The following is a 13301-nucleotide window of genomic DNA, read 5'->3' as shown; positions in this document are numbered from 1 at the left end:
CACCTTCACCGTCCTGTCTACCTGCGCCACTAGGTCCCTCTGTTCAAAAATATTCCCAGGATCTTACCTGTGTAATCCCTGCCCTGGTTTGACTTATTGTATGTCTATAAAAAATAGGGAATATAAGCAGAATCAACCTGCTTTCTTTCAAAAGGTTTCTGGTGATCTTTTACATCAACAGAGAGGGTTAATAGAGTTTTTGTTTAAAATTCAAAATGATGATGCCTTAAACAGTACAGCTGTCCCTCAATACTGCTGTGAAACATGCCCCTCAGATTTTGCACAGAAGTCACAAATCTTAACTGTATTCACATTTACATTGCAGTGTTGAATTCACCCCAGAGCCTGTTATTGTAGACCATTCTGGGATACAATTTGTATCGGCTTTTAAAATGTTAAGAAATAATTTTCCAAAGTTTTTTGCTGCTGCTTTTTCCAGTGTAACCATCCTCACTAGTCCTTCCTCAAAGCTCACATATCACGCTCGTTCTCATTCTTCATCTGCCTCCAGGCTAAGGATTTTTTTGGAGTGGTAAGGTGCTCAGAATTGCAAACAATGCTGTCAACACCACCCTTCCAGGCACAGCAGCTCAGAAAGCTCTGGGATTAATTTGGCCATCTTTCATCATTCCTTTGCCTGTAGCCTCTAGCATTGCACTGACTCAGGTATTTATCTCCTTTTGAAGCAGATACTGTAGCATCAGCTGTTTTTTCTAAGTGGCAGGTTTCATGGCTGTGCCATTCTGCAGGAGAAAGTGAAACTCTAAACTTGGCCCCATCCTTGAAACTTTTGGAAAATGTATGACATAATGTTAAATGGAGAAAGCTGCAACAGAAAGGAACTTGGAGGTATTTGTGCACAAAACACAGAAAGCTAGCACACAGGAAGGCTGATGGAATGTTGGCCCTTTATTCAAAATAGTTAGAGTATAAGAGTAGGGAAGTCTTACTGCAACGGTGGAAGGTGCTGGTGAGACCACATCTGGAGTATTGCAAACAGTTTTGGTGCCCTTAACTAAGAAGTAAGCAGTTCTGAGAAGGCTCACTGGGATGATCCCTGGTGTGGAGGGATTATCTTATAAGCAAAGAGTGAACAGGTTGGGACACTCTTACTGGAGTTTAGAAGAATGAGAGATGATCTTGTTGAAATGTATAGGAAAATAAGACTCTTGATACGGTAAATGCTGAGAAGATGTTCCCCCATGGAAGAGTCTTGGACCAGAGGGTATTATTTCAGAATAAAGAGCTGTCAATTTGAGACTGACAGGAGAAATTTCTTCTATCAGAGGATTGTGTGTCTTTGGCATTCCTTACAGGATATTTAAAGCTGAGAGAGATGGATTCTTGGTCAGGGAAGGGGCAGGAAGGTGGATAGGAAGTATCTTGGATCAGCCATCATCCTATTGAAAGATCATGCAGGCTTGAGGGGCTGAACGGCTGACTTCTGTCCCTTCCTCCGTATGGTCTTATTAGAATAAACAGATCATCATTTCTCCCCTTCTCCCTCTGAACTCTCAATCCCTACATGAGGATGGCTGACAATTTTGCATGCAACTTACCGAAGTGGTAAACCATTGCAGCAAGACTCCTATCAGTTCTTGATCTCTGTTTAGAAAAGAATTTAGCCATTTCTTAATTTTTAATCGAGAAAGCCAACCAGACAAAGTGGAGTCAGCATTGTCCTGTAAGAAATGCAGCAGACAACGAAATCCTGCTGAGGATAAAGAGGTGATGATGAGATCATTTGTTCTAGCCTATTGGCTGCAGCAATCAACCTGTATCAATGGAATGCTTCACACACCAGTCTATTATTTTTGCCTGTTCATGTAAATGGACTAATTGTTTCATTCCTCTAATCAGTGCATTTTATTTTTTTAATGCAGTTTAAACTCACCTGCTGTGTTGTAGTTAGCATAGCCAAGCCCAGAGATAATTGGAAATGCACATGCTGGAGAATCCGAGGTAACAAAGTGTGGAGCTGGATGAACACAGCAGGCCGAGCAGCATCTTAAGAGCACAAAAGCTGACGTTTCGGGCCTAGACCCTTCATCAGAAGGGTTTCTGGAGGGATTGGTAAACTGGTAAAGTAAGGGAGTGGTCATGACATTGCAACAGTTGAAGCATTAGTTCCTGTAGAACACTTAGAAGGGTTTCTGATGGAGCAGGAAGGCTGATGTTTCGGGCATTTCTGAAAAAGGGCCTAAGCCCGAAACGTCAGCTTTCCTGCTCCTCTGATGCTGCTTGGCCTGCTGTGTTCACCCAGCTCTACACCTTGTTCTCATGTATCTGTATGTGGTGGGATTTCATGTTGTAATAATAGGCAAAAGTGTTTTCATTATATATCTCTTGCCTCGGGCACAGAGATTTTGGAAATGGATTATTTTTGATTTTTAGCTTAATAATTTGGCTAACGCTATTACACTTAACTTCATCGGGTCCGTTTAGAGAGCTGGTCACTGTCCAGGGATTTGCATAGTAGCTGTTATTCACTGAGTTTTGATGAGTAACACTTAGCTATCCAGCAGAATGTCACATTTGTTCTTGAGCCTACCTTTACTTGACATCTATAAACAACAGGAGTAGAAATATTGCCCCCTTTCCCCTTTCTTCCCCTTCTTGCTTGTTCCTCCTTCATCCACCCATCTCTGCCTGACTAAATTCCTCCTGCTTTCATGATTAAACCGAGGACCTTCCTGGATGCTGATATTGTTCAGCGCTAGACTCTCTGGCCCCAGTGGGGAGTGTGTTGTAAACTGTGGGAGCCAGGATTTGGTCAACCTACCAAACTGATGAAAGGTCCTTGAACTGAAATGTGAACTCCTTTTCTGTGTCCACGTGTGCTGCCTGAATGTTTTCAAGAATTTGCTGTCTTTCTGCAGGATCCTTGTTGAATAATTTATTGAAAACTAGTGGTCTCAATATAATTCTAGAGTAATATAGAACAAAAGGAAGCCATTCTGCCCATCATATCTGCATCAGCCAGCCCCTTAGGAGAACTATCCCATTTATCCTGCTGTCCTGTCCCTTCTCTGTTGTTGAGCAAATTGTTTATTTTTTAAACATTCAAAACCCTTTTGAACGGAATTATTGCACCTGTTTCTTCCATCTTTATTAGTCAATGCAATCCATCGCCATTTACCCTCTCAGATAGATGTAAAACATCTTGTCCTGCATAATGGAAGAAGATCAAGCTGTTTCTCCTGATGCTCTCGTGACATCTTGTGTCTCAACCAAAACATTATCGGTCAGTCATCTCATAGCTGTTTGTGGTCTTTGCTCTGTGCCTACAGGCTTTTTTTTTGCCTATACTAGAGCAGCGTGCTTTGAAAGTACTTAGTAGGTATTGAAACATTCTTGACAGGATGTGCAAGACATTCTTCTCCATGGACAGGAAACAAATAGAGATGGAGCAAGTGCATAGAAACCTCCCATACATATGATCTCTTCTCCCCCATTCTCCTTTCCCATCCACATCAAGATCTACAGTGGCAGTAATGACCAAGTCTGTTTCTCTGGGATAACTGAGGATTTTCAAAGTGTGCTAACCTTATTTGGCACTAGGGGTGCAGTTTTTTTCATTTTTTTTAAATATTGGAGTGAGCGTGTTTAGATGAATGCATCACCACTACTGAGGAGATAATTCAGTGGATTGTCTATCAATCAACTCATTAGGACCTAAAAAGCAAACAAAGGTGGGTGTTATGTTCACATAACAGACCTCAACAATGACAACCTGAAGCTGCTGGCCAATGAGAGGAGAGAAACTACGCTGTTCAACCTCTGCCATGCTAAGAAATGCCTTTTCAGTGTGAGACCTAGAAAGCCTGACGCAGTTTGTTTTCTGAAAAGCTTTAGAATTCTTGATGCCTCCGCAATGAAGTCTGTTTAGAGATCTCAGATAACTGTCTGTGCCACTTATCTACATGTGAAGGATGCCATCTGAAAGCAATCTTGAAAATTTCAATCCATAGCAGTTTTTGTAGGAAAATAGATTTCTTGTTCAAAATTGACATTTTCAGAGAGAGTTCATTTCTTTCTTAATTGTTATTTTTGTATGCATTGAGTTATTTAGAAGGGTAAGCATATATACTTTCAACTTTATTTGTTTGCCAAATAAGTCCTGTTTTCACAATAAATCAATCATATTGCAGTTTTTTTTGAAGAAACTTATTTGATGGATATGTTTATTCTAAATTTAATTCAGATAAATTATGTAATTTGATCATTGGATAAAGTGTTTAAATTTATATTCTGACTCTTGGGATTAGAGAGACACAGTGCTCTCTTCCAATCTCAGTTATGGCATTTTTGTTTTTTGGTGACTGATCCTGCTGAATGAGACTTTGCAGTGAAGCTTTGTTTAGTAAATTCTACCTGAACATCCCTGCTTTTTGGGTTCATGTGAACTTTCAAAGATTGGAGCCATGTTCAATGTTTTCAATTAAAGCAAAATACTGTGGATACTAGAAATCTGAAACAAATACAGAATGCTAGAGAAGCTGCATCTGGAGAGAGAGAAACCGATTTAATGTTTCAAATTCAGAATGATTTCTTCAGTGAAAGGTGTTGTACAATGTTTTCTTTTATATATTTCAGACAGTGGTAGAGAAGGAATAAGGTATCCTTCTGTAGACCCTCAGTACAAAAGACAAGGTGGTTGTTAACTGTAGTGACAGAGAAAAAGAGATGTAAACTGGATATAAGTGGATGCGTGAAAGGGAGAGAATGAGTTCTCTCTGCTAAAAGCAAAGCAGACAAGACTGTCGAGCAAAGGATGACAATGTACACAATGTGGAGAATAGATATAATGTGGCCACTTTCTGAAGTTATAGAATGGAGAGTTTGACATCTCAAGGCTATAAAGTGTCTAAGTAGAAAATGAGGTGTTATTCCTCAAGTTATGTTATGTTTCATGTCATTTTTAAGGTGTCTTTTCAAATCTCTTACAATATATTGCCTTTAGTCCACAGATTAATGTTCAAACAGATATAGCATCAAGGAAAGATGCTGTTTTCCTGGGAAACACGTGGTAGCAGACTGAATGTTACCTCAAGGTTGATGTTGTGACACAGAGAGTTGAATTGTACTGGGAGGGCTTTCTCCATTCTGCTCCAGATAATTTAGATAATATATGAAATTGACAAGACACATGAGCAAGATCTTTAAATGTCTGACGGGACTGAGTCCCCATATTGTATTTTTTAGCAATATCTGTTTTTTCTCTTGGTAGAAGTGGATTTTTACACGACTTTGTTACCACATTTATCCATTACACTTTCCCTATTATAATCAATGCTGTTTTGTTTAACATTTAGTATTCCAGCATTTGGGTGAAATTGCAGGATAGTGACATTTTTCTGAAATGATGATGCTTGCATGCCTAGACTTGGAGGTATCTGATTTTTTTTTCCCCAAAATGAAAAGGAGTCTGTACACACATTACGTATTTCACTAAAGACAGTCAAAATGTTTAATCACGAAATGTCTGTAATTCCTGAGTAGATTTTTCAATTGAATCTGTCTTTTCTATAATTGTTACTCACCTAAAGGTATTCAGTGGACTAACCACTCTTTATGTTCATTATAATAAATGTCCACTTCTACGGCTTACTTTTGGCAAGACACTTTGCCAAATAATGAATCCAGACACAGAAAAAGAAGTTTGAGACGTTAACATTTTTCCTGGCAAAATAATGTTGCCTTCTCATTGCATTAGATAACTTTCTCCAGTTAAGACAAGACAGCTGTTTGAAGAGGCCTTGACCTCTGGATTGCAAGCAAGAATTTCCAAATTGCAAGCTGGTAAACATATGAAGCAATTTGGAAAATTCAAGATGGCTTCCCAGCCAATAGTTGCTACACATTTAGTGAAAGTTCAGTGATAATGGGAACTGCAGATGCTGGAGAATCCAAGATAACAAAGTGTGGAGCTGGATGAACACAGCAGGCCCAGCAGCATCTCAGGAGCACAAAAGCTGATGCTTCGGGCCTAGACCCTTCATCAGAGAGCTCTCTGATGAAAGGTCTAGGCCCGAAACGTCAGCTTTTGTGCTCCTGAGATGCTGCTGGGTCTGCTGTGTTCATCCGGCTCCACACTTTGTTATTTTATAGTGAAAGTTCAGTTTGGTAAACTTTGTAGAGAAGATAATATTCACTCATTGGTGAAGAGTGGATCATGCTGTGATTGGATTAAGTTACTATGATGACATTATTCAAAGATGCTGTTGAGATTTTGACAATTGAACATTCAATAAATTAATATTTATGCAGTGATAGGTCCTGGTATTTTGCTGTTGTGCTCATAAGTTGTAGCTTTTTCCATTCCCAATAAGATTACTGTAAGTCACTGTCCCTGGGGAGGACTTTTTGTCTTTTCAATTTATCTTATTTTCTTGCTTATTTTCTTGCTTATATTGCCGTATCAGTTTATTTTGCCGTCCTGAAGAAATTTCATTGCTCTGCTATTTCATATTAACACATGCAACCTCCTGACATTGCCAGCAAGCAGTTGGGCTTTTTAGGGTGCTAATGGAATATGAACTGTATGCGCTATCTGAAGATTCAGTTATGGCCTTATTAGCAGGAAGGGGCTGTCACTTGTTAATTTGGTTCATTTTCACCTGAATTCTTAAGAGTATAAATAGGAACAGATTAAATCTGTTTTGGTGTTTGTTTAGGCTGTTGTTACAAGCAGAAAAGAATAGATGAACCAGTTCCCCTCTTATCAAACTTTCCCAATTGGTTTTAAGTTCTTGTCACCAAACCTTTCCCCAACTGAAACTTTGTTAACTGCAGGCAATAAGAAGCCAATTACAAGGTTTCTTCAAGTGAAAGGAAGAGCAATTTTATTACCTGCTACCCCTGAGAAAGGTAATGAAGATGTGACATCAAACAAATCGCTTTTGTGCAGGTACTTATGCCCTCACACACAAGTATACAGATAATGTCGGAAGACAAGAGAATGTACAGTCTAGAGACCTTTAGATATCTGGGATGAATTAGATTTCACCTTGAGACCACAGCTCGTTATGTGTGTTCTTGGACCATCAGTAGTTCTGAATATGACCATCATCTCTTACGTTCATGGTTTCTTGATATTTCTTCCCAGTCAGGTATAACTGCGCTTTACTCCTTGACAGGAAAAGAGAGAAAGGGAGTTCTTTTTCAGTTCTTCAGTCTAAAATTCATCCTGCCTCCACCAATAGAGAGAGAGCTTCCTGAAATTACACCTTGTTTGTACATTCTGCCTGCTGAGTTAGTTGTGTCCAGGCTTGATGATAATTGCAGGTCATGCTTTGTCTCCAGCATATGAAGACTGTCATAGTAGTGCAAATATGATAGGAGATGAGCACCTTTCACATCCTCTCTGTGTTTGTATGGTTAGGAGTGTTGTTGATAATTAGTTTTGTGGACTTTGGAAAAAATGTTAATTTCAGTTCAGGCTATCTTTTGTTTAATCCACATTAGATTCTTAAAACTAGGCCAATCTGTTTTTGTCAGGTCATTGCTGAGCCATTTTAAGTTAATGGTTCTGGTTTCTTTTTGTTTAAAACCATTGCAGTCATGAAAATCCCAAATAACAAATCAGATAATGAATTTGGAGGTTAACAGTTCATATTTTACATAATTGTGACCGCATGCACATTTGTACTGAGTATCTCTGGAAATAAGGCCTCACAAAAGTATGTAAGGACTAGCTCCAGTTTACATTGCACTATAAGTCTTTCTGAAATATAACCTGGTAGCAGAGAGAGCTGGCTAAAAGTAGAGTTTAGTAACTAGGGAAAATGTCTCAAAGAGAAATGAATATCCTGCTAGTAATTCTGAAAACTGTCAGAAGGCCTGTATAAAATAACTTTTATGATTGCCATGATTGATACCTTCAGAATTGGAACCATATGGTCAACAGAATAATTTCTGTTGATGTTGATGTGGGCTCAAGTTTTGTCCCTTTCAAAGATGAATTTAGGTATGACCTCGGTACTGTCATTCCTTATAACCAATAAAATTATGAGCAATGTGTTTAGTGAGATGGATATCCATCAGATGGATGGTGATGAAAATTTGGACCTCTATTATAGTTCTCTGATTAAATATATTAAAATAAATGGCTGTCAAATGCTTTTGAAGCACAGTCAGAATTGTATCCATAGTGGAAATATTCATATCGATATGTTGTATTGGTATGTCTCCTTTCGACAGATCAATCTGACCTAACTGCTGTTTGCATTTTAGAGAAGGATACCCTATTGTTTCGGACTTCTGCCTTTAAAAAAATTGCTACATGAGCAATCATTTCCTTAAGTCTACATGGATGAAATGAGACAATCTATGGTGACAAAGAAAAAAAGACTTTATGATTTCAAAGTAGTCCAGATATTAAATGCAGGCAACGATACAAAGGAAGAATTCAAGACAGGCAGAATGAGGATACAAGCACCTTCGGCAGATCTGGCAATAATAGTAGAGAACACAACTGGAAAAATAATATGATTGAATCTCGTTAATGCTCAAGGTTGAGTTAATACATGCTTCAAGTGTGATACAAAGTATCATTTTGTGGCGAGTTGCCGAAAAGCAGATGCAAGCTGACTGAAGTGACATTATCATTAAGGGAATTCTGAGGGTAGGAGGTAAAAATGAGGATGAAGGTGAAGATGAATCCAAAGATGTTATGATGATCAAAGGCGCTTTAGTCCCATAATAAAAATGCTAGTCATCAGTCCCATTAAACATGCAGTACGAGATATACTTCGCCATTCTTTGGGACAAGTTGGTTAAAATATTACAAATCCAGAATACTGTGGATGCTAGAAATCAGGTACCCAAATTAAACTTGTTTTTACAACTGCATCTCTTTCATCAGCAAGTGTCTCTGATTTCAATATACCCCTCATGGATTTCAACTTAAAAATTCACTCATTTTGTTATGGAATATTCATCATTCCAGCACCTACCACCTCTTTTTTTTTCTCTATACATTGATGAGTATAATAATGAAACCTCTTGCTCCCATTATATGAATGGATATATTTAATTAGCTTTGTTGCCAGTTTCCATCCTCTGTCATGCTTCTAATGCTTCCCTCTCCTTCCTTGACTTTTCTGTCTCCATTTCTGGAGATTGTAGTAAACATTAGTAAATAGTCAAACTCATAGCACACCTGCACCCCCCCGCCAACCTCGACCACTCCCACAGCTACCTTGAATGCTCTTCCTCTCATCCTGCTCCCTGAAAAATCTCTGTTCCATTCACCCAATTTCTCCAGCTCTGAAGCAGCTGTATCAATGGTAGCTTCCCCACCAGTGTTTTGGACAAATCTATTGAGGAGATTCACTCAACATAGTGCACAGGGCCCTTCACTATTTCCAATCCACTTCATGTGCCTCTGCTGTCACCCCTTCCTTTTCTTCCCAGCACCATGATGCTTCGCCCTTCATATTGCATTCAGGTGGGCTTTATGAAGCAATTGATACATCAATTGACCACAACCTTCTGTTTCTTTAACACACTTAGTGTTGGGCATCGTGAAATTGTTTTTTGTGTAGTTTCCCCGGCCTCCACCCTATCATTGACATTCGCCTTTGTTCTTCCTACTCCAACCCCTCTTCTAAAGAATGAGTTTAAATCTCTTGCATTTCCATTTCTCTTCGGTTTTGGTGAAATATCATTGACCTGAAATCTTAACTCGTTTCTCTACCCGCTGAGATTTTTTAAGCATCTCTTAGTTCTATTGTTGTTTAAAATTTTACAATGGTGCAAATTTTCTGATATCTTTATTCCAGTGTGGATGGGAGTTGCACATGGGGACACAGCAGAATCTATATCATAGCAAACTTTGAAGAAATTTCCTGGGAAATACAATTACCCAGCGGGAAATTCTTCTGTGCCTGGAATCCTCCAAACATCTTTGAGACTAATTAGAATAGTTAGTCTGGAAAAGTGAAATTATTAAAAACAAAATCTAGCTCCTTTGTAACTATTGAACAGACCCCAGACTTACTTCACACACCCCGAAGTACACTACCTCCTCAACAGTTACGCCCACCAGATCTTGAACTGACTCCCTCCAGGCCTGACCCCTTCCCGCTTGTCCTGTTGGACTCAGCCCAACCTGATCGTCCCCTTCACGTGGCTGGAGCTGACCCCTGCCCCCTCACTGAATCCCATGCCCCTTCTGCTGAACCTGACCACTCACTTGCCCTGATGGGTATTGGAGTGGAAATAGGTATTGAACAAAGCTAATCTGGAATAACTTCAAGTTAATAATCTTGTTTTGAGAATATAACTCACGTCCTGCTGCATTAGGCTATTACGGAAAAGTGATGTATATTTAAAGAGAGAAAACAATTGTGAAGTTGTCAAATATTTAAAGTAAGTAGAGATGCTATGCTGCTTTGCCAGTGGATTTGAAGGTAACGTGGATTGTAAAATTGAAGGAGAAACCTTGCTGCTGCCCATGTGCCTACCCCTGACCTCCCTGAGATTTTGCATAGACAGGTGAGGCATTGGGTAGCCCCATAAGTGCCCTATTCTGCCACCGGTGGCTGCTGTTTCGCACACAGTATGCAGAGGCCCATGTGATGCCCGAAGCCTTGCAGGTGAACTTTATGTAGGTCTATGCAGGTATTGGGCAAGACGGGCAAATTCCTTTTCTGATGCTCTGGAGCCATTCAAGATAAGCCCCTTCAAGGTCAACCCTCCTTTTAAGACTTTGCATGTTTCTTGAAGCCAGTTCCCGCTCCCTGCATTGACACCCATCACCTCGGACTTGGCTAGGCTTGCTGGCTTGGTTCGTCTGCCTGTGGCACCTACTCTTGAATGATACTGCTAGGATTACAGAACTCCTAGGATGCCTACAAAGACACAGATGGAAGGCTTGCCTAATGGCATTTAGTTCTGGAGGAGACCATTCAGCCCACCTTGTCCACATCGGCTCACCAAGTGAGTGTTATGACTTAATACTTTCGCCCCAAGCCTTTACTGACTTATTGTTTTGATTCAGATAATCAGCTAATGTCTTCCTGAATGACACAATCAAACCTACTTCCACCATACTTCCAGATGGTTCATTTCAGACCCAAACACTGATTGAAATGGAAAAGTTCTTTCCAACATCACCTTTGCTACATTTGCAAATCACTTTCAATCTGTGCCATCACATTCTCTGCTCTTTTATGGCAGGAGTAGTTTCTTTCAGTCTGCTCTATCGAGAGCTTTCCTGATTTTGAAAACTTCTATTAGATCCCCTCTAAAGCAGGGAAGCAGTGGCCGAGTGGTATTATCACTAGACTGTTAATCCAGAGACCCAGGTAATATACTGGGGACCTGGGTTCAAATCCTGCTGAGGCAGACGGTGGGATATTTTTAAAAATCTGGAATTAAGAGTCTGATGACCTTGAATCAATTGCTGTTTGTTGTTCTTTTTTAAAAACAAACGCATCTGGTTCACTAATGTCCTTTAGGGAAGGAAACTACCATCCTTACCTGGTCTAGCCTACATATGACTCTAGACTTGTAGCAATGTGGTTGACTCTCAACTGCCTCCTGGACAATTAGGGTGGGCAATAAAATGCTGGCCTAGCCAGTGACACTTTCATCCCATGTGTGAATAATAACCCTCTCAGCCTTCCTTCCATGAAAAACAGTCCAATCCAATCTTCTCCAATCTTTCGTCATCACTGGAAGTTCTCATCCATGAAACCATTCTTGTAAACCTCTTCTGCACTCTGTCTGATGCACTGATATTCTTTCTGTGGTGTGGTAGTCAGACCTGCAGTCAGTACTCCAGCTGAATACATGCTTTTGAAGTTCTACAATGCTCCTCATAGTTTTCCAAGTTGCATATCAACTGCAACCTTTAAAATTGTCCCCCAGATCATTAAGATATATGTAAGAAAAAGCAAGCATCCCAATACCAACACCTTGGACACCAACTCCACTATGAACCTTCGTCCATTGATTATCACTCTGTTTCCTTTTATTCAGCCAAATTTGTAATTGCATTGCTATTGTCCTTTTTCATTCCACGAGTTATAACTTATCCCACGTGTCATGTTGTGTGATTCTACATTGAATGCCTTTGAAAGTCTACATATTACCGCATCAATAGAATTACCTTCTTCAACCCTTTCTGTTTCGTCTTCAGAAAGCTCCAGCAAGTTGTTTAAACATGAGCTCACCTTTAGAAATCTATACCGACTCTTTCTAAACAACCCACCCTGTCCTATGTGACTATTAATTCCGTCCTAAATCATTATTTCTAGCTTTCCCCTGCTTAAGTTAAGTTGCAATGTCTATAATTAGTACATTATCCTTACAATTTCTTTTGAGCAAGGATGTGATGTTTGCAGTTCTCTAATCCTATATTTAAATTGTTGCACCACAACCATTGTGACCATTGATGAAATGTCCCCCAACTTTCCAGCTGATGGGAACTGTGACCTGAAAAATCTAGCTGATAATATAATCATTGAATGTCAGACCAATAATTGTTTCTTTTTGGATGATTAAACTCTATGAAAACCATAAGTAAGGAAAGCATACCTTGCTTATTTGAAACAATTGTTGAATTGGGGGTACATACTTGTATCTCTGTAAATACATTCTTATAAACATGTGTAAAAGATTGACTCAAGTTCTATCCTTTAACATTTGTCTGTCTGGATAATGACTTGGGAGAAGGGTATGGATGGACAGCACATCAGACTTAGTTGTCTTGTCACATGGTGTTCCCTATATGAGGTCATTGGATAGTGATCAGGAGTAGGAACACAGGCTGATTTTTCCCTCTGTAATTCATGGGCTCAGAAACTGATGATAATTCCCTTTCCGTTTCCCTGGTAGGATTAAGTTAACCCAGGATGATCAGAAATTAAATTATTCTGGTCTTTATGACGTTATTGGATTTTAAAAATTATTTGGTCTTTTTGTGAGGCCTGCATGATTTTCTTTTGAGATGATCCTTGCAACATTTCCATTAATTGTTGTGAAACCATTTGAATTGATTTGCCCAATGAAGATGCAATTTTAATTGATTTCTTTCGGCCTTGAATCTCCTTTGGATGTAGCCAAACCTTCAGAGAACCAACTTCCATCTTCCGTCCAGTTCCATTTCTCTCACCAGACCTCCGTTTTGAGATTGCCCAATTATGAACCAATTTACACTAGGTTGCAATGAGAGTGACTTTTATCAAGAGCAGGCAAGAGTGACTTGGTATAAGTTGGAGTGCTAGATCCCCATTTTTAGATCTGTCTTTAATATTGGCATAGGATGAGCATTAAGCCATTTTCATTTTTGC

At 39.4% G+C, this 13301-nt stretch overlaps 1 protein-coding gene across 2 annotated transcripts in view; it reads left to right on the top strand.

Moving 5' to 3' along the window:
* Positions 1-13301, top strand: part of LOC125462693 (signal peptide, CUB and EGF-like domain-containing protein 3) — a 361430-nt gene that overhangs the window by 106440 nt on the left and 241689 nt on the right. The gene's annotated exons all lie outside the window — the stretch shown is intronic.

This window comes from Stegostoma tigrinum, chromosome 21 (assembly GCF_030684315.1).
Source record: "Stegostoma tigrinum isolate sSteTig4 chromosome 21, sSteTig4.hap1, whole genome shotgun sequence".
Taxonomy (NCBI): domain Eukaryota; kingdom Metazoa; phylum Chordata; class Chondrichthyes; order Orectolobiformes; family Stegostomatidae; genus Stegostoma; species Stegostoma tigrinum.
This window is presented reverse-complemented; position numbering and strand designations above follow the sequence as displayed.